This window comes from Mus pahari, chromosome 15 (assembly GCF_900095145.1).
Source record: "Mus pahari chromosome 15, PAHARI_EIJ_v1.1, whole genome shotgun sequence".
Lineage (NCBI taxonomy): Eukaryota > Metazoa > Chordata > Mammalia > Rodentia > Muridae > Mus > Mus pahari.
The window spans coordinates 21,390,804-21,403,401 of NC_034604.1; the positions used below are offsets into that span (position 1 = coordinate 21,390,804).

Below are 12,598 nucleotides of genomic sequence, written 5' to 3' on the forward strand. Positions count from 1 at the left end.
GAGAGAGAGAGAGAGAGAGAGAGAGAGAGAGAGAGAGAACATGAATATGTGTATGAGTGTTCATATATGTATGGTCATGAATGAATGTATGTGTGTGAGTATACTTGTATACATATATGTGTATGTGTTGAAGTCTAAAATGGCAGAGCCATTGTTGACAACAATTCCAGCTAGTCCAGATAGCCAGTATGCCCTGGGGACAGAGATTATGCCTCCTGAGTTCTGGGATTATAGGTTGACTGCCACATCCACAAGCCCTTTGTGTAGTTTCTGGGCATCATCACTCAGCTCCTTACACTTGCATGGCAAGTACTTTATCCACTGATTCACCTCCCCAATAACCAAACTCCTTGTTTGTTCTAAGCTAGAACAAGGACTTTGCTGACCACATCCTCTCTCTTATTTTAGAGGCCAACCTCACTGAGACCTGCAAGCTCCACCCCAACTTTATCTTTCTCCCACTAACCCTCATTCTGCTCCATTGGCCTGCCAGTCTGCCGAATGGTCTCTTTATACTCTTGGCCATACTGCTTCTGACCCACATTCACTTGGTTCTGGACATAGAATGGGATTTCTAAAACTGTCTGGCTTTCCAGCTCCATCTTCAACATCTTTCAGAGTCTCCTTGTGTCTCCAGATAGAGCTCACTTCCACCCACTTGTACGCCTTATGGCCCCATGGGTCTCATTTGCCTTCCTTTTTGGACCCTTCCTCATCTCTCCTTCTTTTCTCTTTGTTCTAGATAAGGTATGTGCTTTAGGCTTTATAGGCTCATCTTCTCTGCTCCTGTTGGTTTATAAATATCCCACGTATCTTTCAGGAACCCACTCCTACTTCCTTGCTAGTTAACTGGCATTCAGTGGTCACCTCTCTGCTGATGTCAAGGCTGCAGGGAAGTGTCTTTTGTCTCACCTCACAGGCAAGAGATATGTAGCCTTTGGGTGCCCTGAGGAAATCTGTCCTTCCCATCCATTTACATAATTGTACTTGCTAATTGTTTGCTGCTAATTCCTTTCTCTACCCCAGTAGACCCCAAGCTCCTTGAAAGGTAGGTTTCTCCTACCTCTCTTGCTCAAGCCTGAACACCTAGTGCCCGACACTGGTGTGCTTAGGCAATACTCACTGACTAATTAAATGACTGAAGAATTCCTGCATGTCAAAGCCAGTGGGATCTTGATTATGTAAGGTAGTATTGGAGTGTTGAAGGTTGTCCCCAATATGGTAATGACCCAATTGATGGCTTAGGTTTAAGAAGGTTGGCAGAGGAGCTGCATGCAGAATGGAGTAGGCATGGAGCTAGCTAGCTATCAGGGACCGGGGCTGAGGTGCATTTTCCACTCCCGTCCCATATGCTTCCCATGGAGTCCAGGAGATAGAGGCAATTCATGCATAATTGAAAGCAAACCAAATCCAAGAGTGGGGTTTATAGTAAGCTTGTCTCGAAACTGTGAAATGACCTCACCCTACTTTGGGGAGGCAACCATCCATTCGGCTTTCTAAACCTGTTCTGACTGCTTTCCTCGGTTCTCATCCACCTCCTTCAAAGACTGAGTGCAGAAGAGGATGGTGGTTTCTGTTTTGGGATGATACGCCTATCTGTTTGGAAGCTATCTTATTATAATCATTAATCTCTGAAATACATGTATAGCTTTCTGATGACTTGTCTGGGGGTTTTGACCCCCAAGAAGAAGAAAAATTTACAGCTGGAAGAGTCCAAAAATGGACCGTTTTTTTTTTTGTTGTTGTTGTTGTTTTTTTTTTTTTTTTTTTTTTTTTAAGTTCAGCCTGGCTAAATTGGTAGCTTATCTCAACTCTAATTTCTGGGCTAGGAACAAAGAGCATCCTCACATGGCTCTGTCTCTCCTGACCCATGCTCTCCAGTGATAAGCTGTTTTGCTCTTTGTTATACTGGGTTCTGCCCCATCTCTCTAAAGAAATCTTATAAATCATTGATGAGAATATTTCTATTTTTGTCTTAAATATCCCAGCCAAGAAAGCCTCATGAACACTTTCCAAATCAAAAGCTGGCATTGCGTGATGCTTCCTCATTGATGGCAGGCTCATTTCATTGTTTCTCCCCCCCCACCCCCCCACTTTTGGCTCTGCTGTTGGTGGCAACAGTGCCAAGGCTGAGCCGGAGGGTATGGAGGCAGGGTTGATTCTGATGCTGAACTCTGCATGGCCTTTCCCTCCCCCCACTGTCTGCCGTGCACTCCTCTTCCTATCTGAAATGATAACTGGTATTTGTTTTCAGGAAGGCTTGTTCTTACCATCTCTCTGCCTCTGCAACCCTTATCCCACACTATGCTTAGACAGTCAATTCAGCAGGCTACCAACCTGTACATATAAGGTTCAGTGGAAAAGTCTCCCTACTACGTGGCACATGACAAATGACAATCGGTTATAAAGACCATGTCCCACTTGTTCCCCATTCTATCACCATTAGCAAGGGGAGGTAATTGGCACATGACAAACAATGGAATGCATCACTGAGTGAATGAGTGAAACAGAAGGCCTAAAGGATGTGACACATCGCATGCCTGTTAGGTCTCTTCCATTCCCAAAGCCCTGCTACCCAAAGGTGATTTAACACAGTTTTGCTGAAACTTGAAAATTATGCCCTGTTGAGAATGTAAGATGAAGCTAATGCCTTTTTTCCTGAAGATTTACCACTTGTTGGGTTTGTCTCTCAATTTGGATTCTCAGCTTTCATATAAATACTTGATATTACCCGTCCTTTGCTTATGAATTGTTTACTTTAGTATGAACTCTCTAATCCAAGTAAGTCTTGTTTTTCAGACCAGAATAGAAATACATGGAGGAAAAAAAAAAGTGTTCATTAAATTTGTAGTCAAGGGTGCAGACTCCATTCAGCAGGCATTTAACACAGGGTTTTTAACTAGTTCACTGAAAGACCGGGGCTTTACCCCGAGACTCTATTCATTTCTGAATCTTTTAATTTTTATATTTACTTATTTAATGTGTGCATCTTCTACCATGGATCCGTGGAAGTCAGAGGACGACTCAATGGGCTCAATTCTCTCCTTCTACTGTATGGACCGTAGCAATTGCATTTAGGTTGTCAGGCTCGGTGGCAAATGCCTTTACTCTTAGAGTCATCTGCCAGGACCCTGTTTTTATTTTATTTTTTTAATATTACAGGTTAGAATCTGAGTACAAGAAGTAATAAACAGTACATTTCGACATTTCTTTATAAAGTTTGTGGTTTGTATAGCCCTCCTCTGGCAGCACAAAGTGTTATGGACTTACATACCTTATTTAATTGCATAGGTACGAAGCAGAAAAATGTTAGATAAATCAAAACTATCCAGGAGATTGGGTGTACTGGCTAGTTTTGTGTCAACTTGACACAGCTGGAGTTATCACAGAGAAAGGAACTTCAGTTGGGGAAATGCCTCCATGAGATCCAGCTGTGGGACATTTTCTCAATTAGTGATCAAGGGGGAAGGGCCCCTTGTGGGTGGAACCATCTCTGGGCTGGTAGTCTTGGGTTCTATAAGAGAGCAGGCTGAGCAAGCCAGGGGAAGCAAGCCAGTAAAGAACATCCCTCCATGGCCTCTGCATCAGCTCCTGCTTCCTGACCTGCCTGAGTTCCAGTCCTGACATCCTTTAATGATTGACAGCAATGTGGGAAGTGTAAGCTGANTAAACCCTTTCCTCCCCAACTNGCTTCTTGNTCATGATGTTTGTGCTGGAATAGAAACCCTGACTAAGACAAATTGGTACCAGCAGAGCTGCTTGTGGACGTTGTACATCGTGGTGCGGAGCCTAGTGCGCACCACGATGTACAACGTCCACAAGCAGGAAACCTTTTCCTTACTGGGACTACTGAAGCTGGTTAGCTGGAGCTAAGAAATTAGCGGTGATTAAGAGGAGACCAGCATCATTAAGGTGACATCTTCTGGGAAGTGTTTTCTGACAGCATAGAGGCTGTGTTCCAGAGATAGCCAAAGTTGTACCTTGTGCTGTGGCTGGACTTGGTAATGTGTAAGAGTTACCCATGTGGTACTGGTTTTGAAGGCATGAAGGGGTCATGCAGAGCAGCTGAGGCCATGGAAGCACTGTGAGAGGCCATGGAAGGCCATTGGTGAAGGTACAGCCTCAGTTGCAATTGATGGCCCAGGACTGAAGGGGTCACAGCAGCATTTTGGAGATGCCAGTACCATGAGATGACCACCAAGAACAGCAGCAGTAGTGAAGTACAGGCAGCTGGAGCTGGAGCCGAGAAGACAAGGTGTGTGCTACGAAGGGCATGGCTGGAGAAGTGTCCCAAGCCCTTGGAGGAGCCCAGAAGATTGTGAGTTGGATCCTAGACATTGTATGGTTGGAGATTGATTTTTGCTTTTGATTGTGACTGTGCCCTGATATTTTTTCCCTCTTGAAGGAAGTTTTTTAGTGAAGCCCACAGTTAAGAGACTTTGAATTTTAAAGTACTTTGTATTTTAAAAGATACTGGATATTTTAAAGGGATTGAACTTTTAATATGTAAAGACTGTGGAACATTTCAAGTTATTTAGATCTTGGGGATGAATAAGAACTAAGGGTTGAGGCTTATTAGTGATGTGCTTGTGTGTCAAGTTGACAAGGGGTCAATTGTACTGGCTAGTTTTGTGTCAACTTGACACAGCTGGAGTTATCACAGAGAAAGGAACTTCAGTTGGGGAAATGCCTCCATGAGATCCAGCTGTGGGACATTTTCTCAATTAGTGACCAAGGGGGAGGGCCCCTTGTGGGTGGGACCATCTCTGGGCTGGTAGTCTTGGGTTCTATAAGAGAGCAGGCTGAGCAAGCCAGGGGAAGCAAGCCAGTAAAGAACATCCCTCCATGGCCTCTGCATCAGCTCCTGCTTCCTGNCCTGCCTGAGTTCCAGTCCTGACATCCTTTAATGATTGACAGCAATGTGAAAAGTGTAAGCCAAATAAACCCTTTCCTCCCCAACTGCTTCTTGGTCATGATGTTGTGCAGGAATAGAAACCCTGACTAAGACACTGGGCAATTTTTATTATGTCTTTGTAACCATTAGACGCTTTAGAGAATTCATTCTTTGGTATTTTGATGACTGTGGAGATTGTGTACATTGTCATAACTTATGTGCCAATGGGAAGTGAGAATAGGACTGCCCACTAGCCCTGAACTCCCTGGATTGAACCTCACCATGACCATACTGCGCGCACCAAGGAACAGACTGTGCCAGGGAAGTGGGTGTAAGCCTTTAGTTAAAGTCCAAACACAAACCCCTGAACACACTTTGCTCTCAGATGAATTGCTTCCCCTCAGAGACCGACTCTCGCCTCCTGCAGAAGGTGGCATTTGGACCAAGTGTTGAAGGAGAAGGCTGATCTTACAAGCCAGAATTGTGCCTGATACCTAAAAAGTGTTCAGCAAATGCTGCTGGCAACCTTAGAAGAGACTTGTGTTCCCGGCAGACGGCAAGAGTGAGACAGGGGAAGCAGGAGGACCAAGCTCATTTGGGATGTGGTGAGTCATATTTTGGGAGTTCATCACAAGCCTGGGGTGTCTGAGCCAGTATCTGAGGACAGATTTGGTTGTCTGGATGGTGGCTGAGTGTGAAAGTCCTTGAATTGAGCTGAGAATTTTAGACTTTAATCAGAAGGCAGTGGAAATCCCTGAACATGTTGGAGCACAGACAAGGCACGATCTAATGTTGGTGAGAGGCTGTGTGTAAGGGCTGGGAGCAGAGCGATTGTGAGTAACAGAGTCATGAACCACAAGAGTGGCAGAAGGGCTTTGTGAAGACAGAATATGCAGTTATGGGGGCTCCCTTCAATATGCTTTTCCTTCCCTGGGAGCCTCCACTATTTCTTGCCCTTCTCTATTAATCTGTGTTCCATAATATTAGTCCCTCTGGGGGTGTGTGGCACCTATACCTTCCTCCAGAGGACACTCTCATTCAGATGCAGGCTTGACTTGAGGCTGCAGTGTGTGGATGAAGTTGTTAAGATCTTTATTTATTCATAAGTTCTTACTTCATGTCTTTCTGTAGATCAAAATGATTTGAGTTATACAGTGTGATTGTATGTAAATGTGTGTTTCCTCACCCAATGGGTCTACAATTTTTTAGGCATAGAGGAGAAAGGCTATAGAATCGATGACCTGGATTTGAGCCTGACTCTTTCACCTGCATGATCTGCATGATACATGCCAACAGGCAGTTTCTTGTCTGCTGCGAGCTTCAGAGTCCATACCTATGGAGCTGGTGTGATCACAGCCCATTTGTGATTTTATTGTCTGGGTTAGATAAGATCACACCCACTGAGTGCTTGGTATAGTACCCCGAGCATCAGAGGCAGCCAACCTGTCAATCAATACCACTATTGCTATTAGTGCTTCTTCAGGCATTAGTGGCTGGGGTGGGAACCCTCTCTTTCCTAAGCCCTTGTCAGTTCAGTCTGCCTGTGGCCACCTGCATTTCTCTCAAGAAATGTCTTCTGGTCTGTTTCCTAGGGTTCTTCCCCTCACATCCTGACCACTTTATAAGCTGATGTAGAGCACACCACTAGGTGACACAAGTACCTACATATACACCTGAGACAGTTTCATTTGCTTTCCCCTATAAAGATCTGGAAGACAACCCAAGACATGATCTCTTCCTTCAGGGAGTTCCCCTGGGGAAGGGGAGGCAGAGTACACTAAAGGGAAAGCTAGGACAAGGAGGCAGCGCTATGATGTACTAAGGATAGGCACGTGCCCACTGGGAGCAACAGCCCTGTCGGGATAGTAGAGTGATGGGAATGGACTCCCTGGACTCTCTCTGGCTGTTCCTTAACAACTTCCCTGTCATCCTCAGCCAAGAGAAGGAGAGATGACACCTTGAGCCTATGGAGTCAGGAAATCCCTGACCATTGAATACTTTTCTTCAAAGCAAAAAGAAAAAAAATAATAATTAAATATTAAATACAAGTATCTAAATGTGTGAATGCTATGGAGTCACACCATGGGCATTTGTCCCCACTGAAGAGGAAGCTGGCAGTGTTGGGACACATCAGTCATGAGATTTGTGGCTCCAGTGTCTGTCACTGTAAAAAACCAGTCATAAATAAGGCAGAACTTCGACCTGGCTATCCTGAGGGACTTAGAAGTGTAAACCAGGACAAAGTTTAATTTGGGAAGTTGCTGCATTCTTAAATACTTTCCTGTGCTCCAATGGGGTTTCTTTCTCCATCTGAGAAACAAGAGTAGCCATGGCCTGAGAGTCTAGTACTGGAAGGGACAGATGAGGACCCTGCTCAGGAAACTACTTTTAGAATCAAGACTCCCTGGTGTCAGATCAAATGTCTAAGGAAGATGGAAGCTGACTCTCACTCCTGTTATTTCAAGCACGAGTGTGTATGTTTGTTGTGTGCACATGCATATGCACGTTCTTGCATGTGTTCCCATTTGCATAGTCATCTATGTGTATAAGTGTACAAAAAACAGAGGTGGATGTGGATATCTTCTTCAGCTGTTTGACTCCTTTCCTTATACATTGAGGCAGTGTCTCTCTCTTCTCTCATGAAACCAAAGCCGATTGATTTGGTTGGTCTAAGGGCTCCCTTGTCTCCGCCCTCTAAAGCACTTGGATTTTGACTGCACCTTCATACAGGAGAGTTTACAGTCCTGAACTGCTCTCCAGGTGTCCTCAGGCTCTTAGGACAACTGACTGGTAGTGTGATGGGCACTTCAAGGCTTTGCCAGTCACAGCCAAGTTAGGGAAACCAAAAGTAGTCATGTCTCACCTACTTTGCGCTTTCATACTTTCCCACCATATTTCCAAGCATGCTTGTGAATCAGCAGCTAATGAAGTTGGGCAGCAGAACAGGTGGGCTGTGTCCTTGTGTAGCATCAGGGAAGCATTATGTATTAAACAAGGAAAGGCATCAATTCTGACAGGTGCCTTAGTTAATGGTGCTGGAGTCCTGCAGACCTGTCTAGGCTGAGACTTTACTGGAAGATGGGGGTAAGTTTCAAAGAATAGTCCCCATTTGAAATTCAGTTGTCTGTTCAGCTATACATTTCCTAGAAATTTTGACCCTGTAGGAGGTGAAAAAAAGTTGTGATCTTATTCTTTTTTCTAAAGCCACCAGGAACTCAGGAGGAAAGGAAACAAACATTAGCTTATTTTTAGCCCTTGCTTTTCAATAATATTGTTACTTAAAACATTTATGAATGTAAATAGTTATTAATTATAAATTGTGGATAATATATGCATAGTGTTGTGAGAGCCTCTGTAGAAAGTAAAGAGAGCTTCATTTTTTAAAATCCCATCTTTTTTTTTTTTTTTTTCAGAATTTACATCTACTTTAGATTCGTAAGGAACTTGCCAGGGGACCTGTGAAAGAAGGGCGGTTATCTGTAGCTGCCTAGAAAAGCTTCTTCATGTGTCCCATCTAGTCAAATGGTTAAACAATTCTGCGGGCTCCGGCTCTTCATTGCTTATGCTGTCTCCAGCTCTGCTCTAACTAACACGGTACCAAGGATTGCGTTTTTTCTCTCTCCAGACTTGACTTAGATTTAAATCTTGCAATCACTGCTGGGAAGTGAGCTGTATCATCTTGAGAAATCCGACCACAGAGACCAGCCTGCAGCTGGCAGCCTGGGTCATCTCTAATCACTTAACCCTTGGTACCAAAGGATGGCTGGGAGCACTGGATTCCTTCTCTGAAATATGCTACTGTGCATTTTATCAAAGAACTTTGCAGAGTTAAAATGAAATCGAGTGTGCACAGCAAATCCTTGCCTCATAGGTGGACTTGGTGCCTGTATACAGGACTGATTCTGTGTCTATCTTCATGTGATTCATTCCCTGTGGTTTTCTGCTAATGTTTGAGTGCATATGTGACTGTGGTATGAATTTGCATGTGTTGTTCTTTTCTTTTCTCTTCTTTTCTTTTCTTTTCTTTTCTTTTCTTTTCTTTTCTTTTCTTTTCTTTTCTTTTCTTTTTATTGTTCAATCATATAATTCCCAACTGTAGTCTCTCCTCGCTCCCCTCCTCCTGGTCCATGCTCAACTTCTTTCTCCCCCAGATCCACTGCCTCTCCATTTCCTTTCAGGAAAAAAAGTAAGACTACGTACGTAATGCCTCTTCTGTACCTGTACTGATGTGAGTGTGTGGCCACAGTGTGCCTTTAGGAAATTATTCCTGTGTCATAAAATAAGATCAAGGCTACTCAAAGCTGGCACAGAAACTTGTTTGAAATAACAGCTGAAATGATTTTTCCCCACATTTATACCTGGGGACCAGCACCGCCCTAGTCATGTATTTGGTTTGGTGTGGACTTTTCTTTGGTCAGTGATATATTACCAAATGGGACTCAGAGACCTAATAAGAAATTGAAGTTGTCTTTAGTTCCCTAAAAATAGTTTATTTTAAAACATTATGTATATAAATGTGTTTGTGTGTGTGTGTGTGTGTGTGTGTGTGTGTGTGTGTGTGTGTGTGTAAGTACAGGTAGTAGCAGAATATAGCAGAGGAAATCAGATACCCTGAAGCTGGAGTTACAGACAGTTGTGAGCTGTCTGACAAGGGTGCTAAGAACCAAACTTTGGTCCCTTAGAAGACTTTCAAGTGATTATAATAGCTGAGCCATCTCTCTAGGCCCTCTTCTGCAGTTTTTAGGACTCCGACCAACCACAAATGTCATTGTACCTGAGCTAGGTATATCCTAGCATGGCTGAACTAACTCTGTTACCAGAGATGAAAGCCACCAACCGCCAGCTATATGAATGAGGCTATCTTAAACCTAAGCTTCCATACCATCTAAAGGCTATGTGGCATATATGTGTAAGACCTGGGGGTTCCCACAAAAGAATGTCCTTGCTGAGCCTTACCCAGATTTCCAACAAATATGTTCAGGGGTTTGTAATAAATGATTAATGTCACACATAATTCATTTTTGGACTGGTTTACCCACACAGACAAATATAACTAACCGATAAAGTTGGTAATGGGAGGGAAATCTCTCTATCAGAGGGAAGAGTGTTGGTGAGAATTTGTGGGCATGAATTATAGGAAAGTATGCAATGCCATGTATAAATATTTATAATATTTATAATTCTGGATGTACCTTATGAGTTAAAGAACAGAATATTGTTCTATTATTTCTCATGCAGAGATATGCACACTAATGCCACACATACGGGTACGTAGTCCAGTGTACTCTACCACTATTTGACTGAAGAATTGAGAAAGAGTTTTAAAAATGTACTTTCTGTTGCTAATAACACAATACCAGGGGCTGAGTAACTTATAGTGAAAAGAGACTGGCTTAGACTCATGATGCTAGTCCAAGGTTGAAGATAACATCTTGTGATGGACTTATGGCTGATAAAGTTTCAAGATGGATGAGGACATCACACATCAAGAGATGGAAAGCTTACCCTCATTTGCACACATGGGGGCGAATGCACACACACACACACACACACACACACACACACCCTTCTATGTTTGTCTCCCTCTTACTCAAGTGTGATGACTCTATTTAATCTTAATTATTTCCCAAAGGTCTCATTTCTAAACATGGTAGTTGGATTAAGTTCCTTTGCAAGGTGTTTTTTAATTTGCATGTACATGTATGTGCTTATGTATGGATGCATGTGTGTGCAGGTATGTGTATACATGTGTTCATGTGGGGGCCAGAGGTAGATGTCAGGTGTCTTCTTTTATCCATATCCATTAAGAAACGATTTGTTTCTGAATCTAGAGTTCACCTATTTGATTTGGCAGGATCAGCTGGCTAGCCAGCACTAGGTATCTTTCCCCATTGAACTTCCTTCAGTCTTGGTCTCACAGATATCTGGAGTTCATGTGTGGAATGGAGGAGGCCCATCTCCTTGTCTTCTCCAGTGGATAATGACATAACATGCATACTTCACTCAAGGCCCATCTTCCCCCAACATCTGTGTCACACAGAATGATGTTTGTCTTATCCGTCTCCTAGCCAGTCTCTAAGGGTGGGCATCTGTTTATCATCAGTCACCTTAGAGCTTACCCCAAGCATTCTGAGTCATTGAAAAAGACTGCCTATAAAATGAGGCTCCATGAAGAATCATATTCTCTTCCCTGCCCGAGGCCTGCCTTTCGGGTGCTAGCCATGTCTTTGGATAATTGGCTCTAGGGATGATTGTTCTTCTCCAGGGAGCCTGCATGTACTTCCAGGGATAAGACCTTTGCCTTTCCTACCACACTATGTTATCAAGACATAATTATAAGCTCATTTTATGTTGTTCCCTTATACAGGAGATATACACAGAAGCAGGTTTTGGGTGAGAAGATTCTGTGTGTGTGTGTGTGTGTGTGTGTGTGTGTGTGTGTGTGTGTGTGTGTGTTTGTGGGTGGCTGTGATATATCTTCTTTATCTATTCTTCTCTGATAGATATTTGAGTTGATTCCAAATCTTGCCTGTTGTAGCTAGTATTGCTATAAACATGAACGTAGCAAGTATCTCTTAGATACACCAATTTTTGTTTCTTTGGGTATACTCCATTCAAGGGCTCCTGGGTCATATGGTATCTCAATTTTTAATTTTTTGATGACTCCCTGTGATATGTTCTATAATGGATTTGTGATTCTTGATTTTAAATTGCCTTCTTTTTCTTAATTTCTAGGGAGCTTCCTCCAATCTAGATTTCACAGATATCTGGAGCTCATGTATGGAATGAAGGAGACCCATCTTCTTGTCTTCTCCAGTGGGTAATGACATAGCCTGCATACATCACTCAAGGCCCATCTCCCTCCTGCATCCATGTCACACAGAATCTGTCTCTCTGGGCTCTGTGTTCTGCTGTGTTGTCAGTGGGGTAGTACCACAGTATCATTATAATACTATACTAATAATACAATATTATAAGATTTGGTATGTAGGTGGTACAATTTTTCATGTTACTTTTAGTTTTATTTTTGAACAATTTTGGCCTTTTAACTCTTTCACATAGATTTTGGGGTCATTGTGTATAGCTGTATTGAAAAAAAATGCCACCCAAAGTTGAATTGTAATTGCACTAAATTTATATATTAAGTTGCATTCAATGTATGTATTGTTTATGTGATCAAACATTTCCAACACTGATTATAGTGCATCTATGTATTTGTTTTGTTTGCTTCATGATTTCATTAACATTTTGAAAATATTGTTTCTTTGTAGATTAAAAAGTAATTTATTCCCCTTAACTGGGTCACCTTGTCTGGCCTCAGTGGGAGAGGATGTGCCTAGTCTTACAGTGACTTGATGTGCCAAAGTGGGTGGATAGCCAGAGAGAAGGGCTCTCTCTTCTCAGAGGAGAATGGGTGGGGCTGTGCTGGGGGCGGGGTACCAGGAAGAGTTGGAGGGTTGCAATTGAGATGTAAACTGAAAAATAAATTAATGAAAAATATCTAAAAAATAAAAATATTTATTTTAAACTATTTATTTTTATTTTTTGAATGTTTGCCTTCACGCGTGTGTGAACCATGTGCATGTCTGATGTTTGTAGGAATTGAAGAGATCCTTAGATTTCTTATAACTGGAGATCCAGATTTTTGTGAGTCACTATGTGGGTGCTGGAAACTGAACCTGGGTCCTCTGCAAGAGAAGCCAG

The 12,598-nt window shown here is 42.7% G+C and overlaps 1 long non-coding RNA gene across 1 annotated transcript; it reads left to right on the forward strand.

The window, feature by feature from the left end:
* The first annotated feature begins 5,343 nt into the window (after window positions 1-5,343).
* LOC115065513 lies at window positions 5,344-11,891 on the forward strand. The gene is made up of 3 exons (XR_003845293.1): window positions 5,344-5,499; window positions 8,308-8,488; window positions 11,630-11,891. It is a non-coding gene; the product is annotated as an uncharacterized LOC115065513 (long non-coding RNA).
* Window positions 11,892-12,598: the final 707 nt, after the last annotated feature.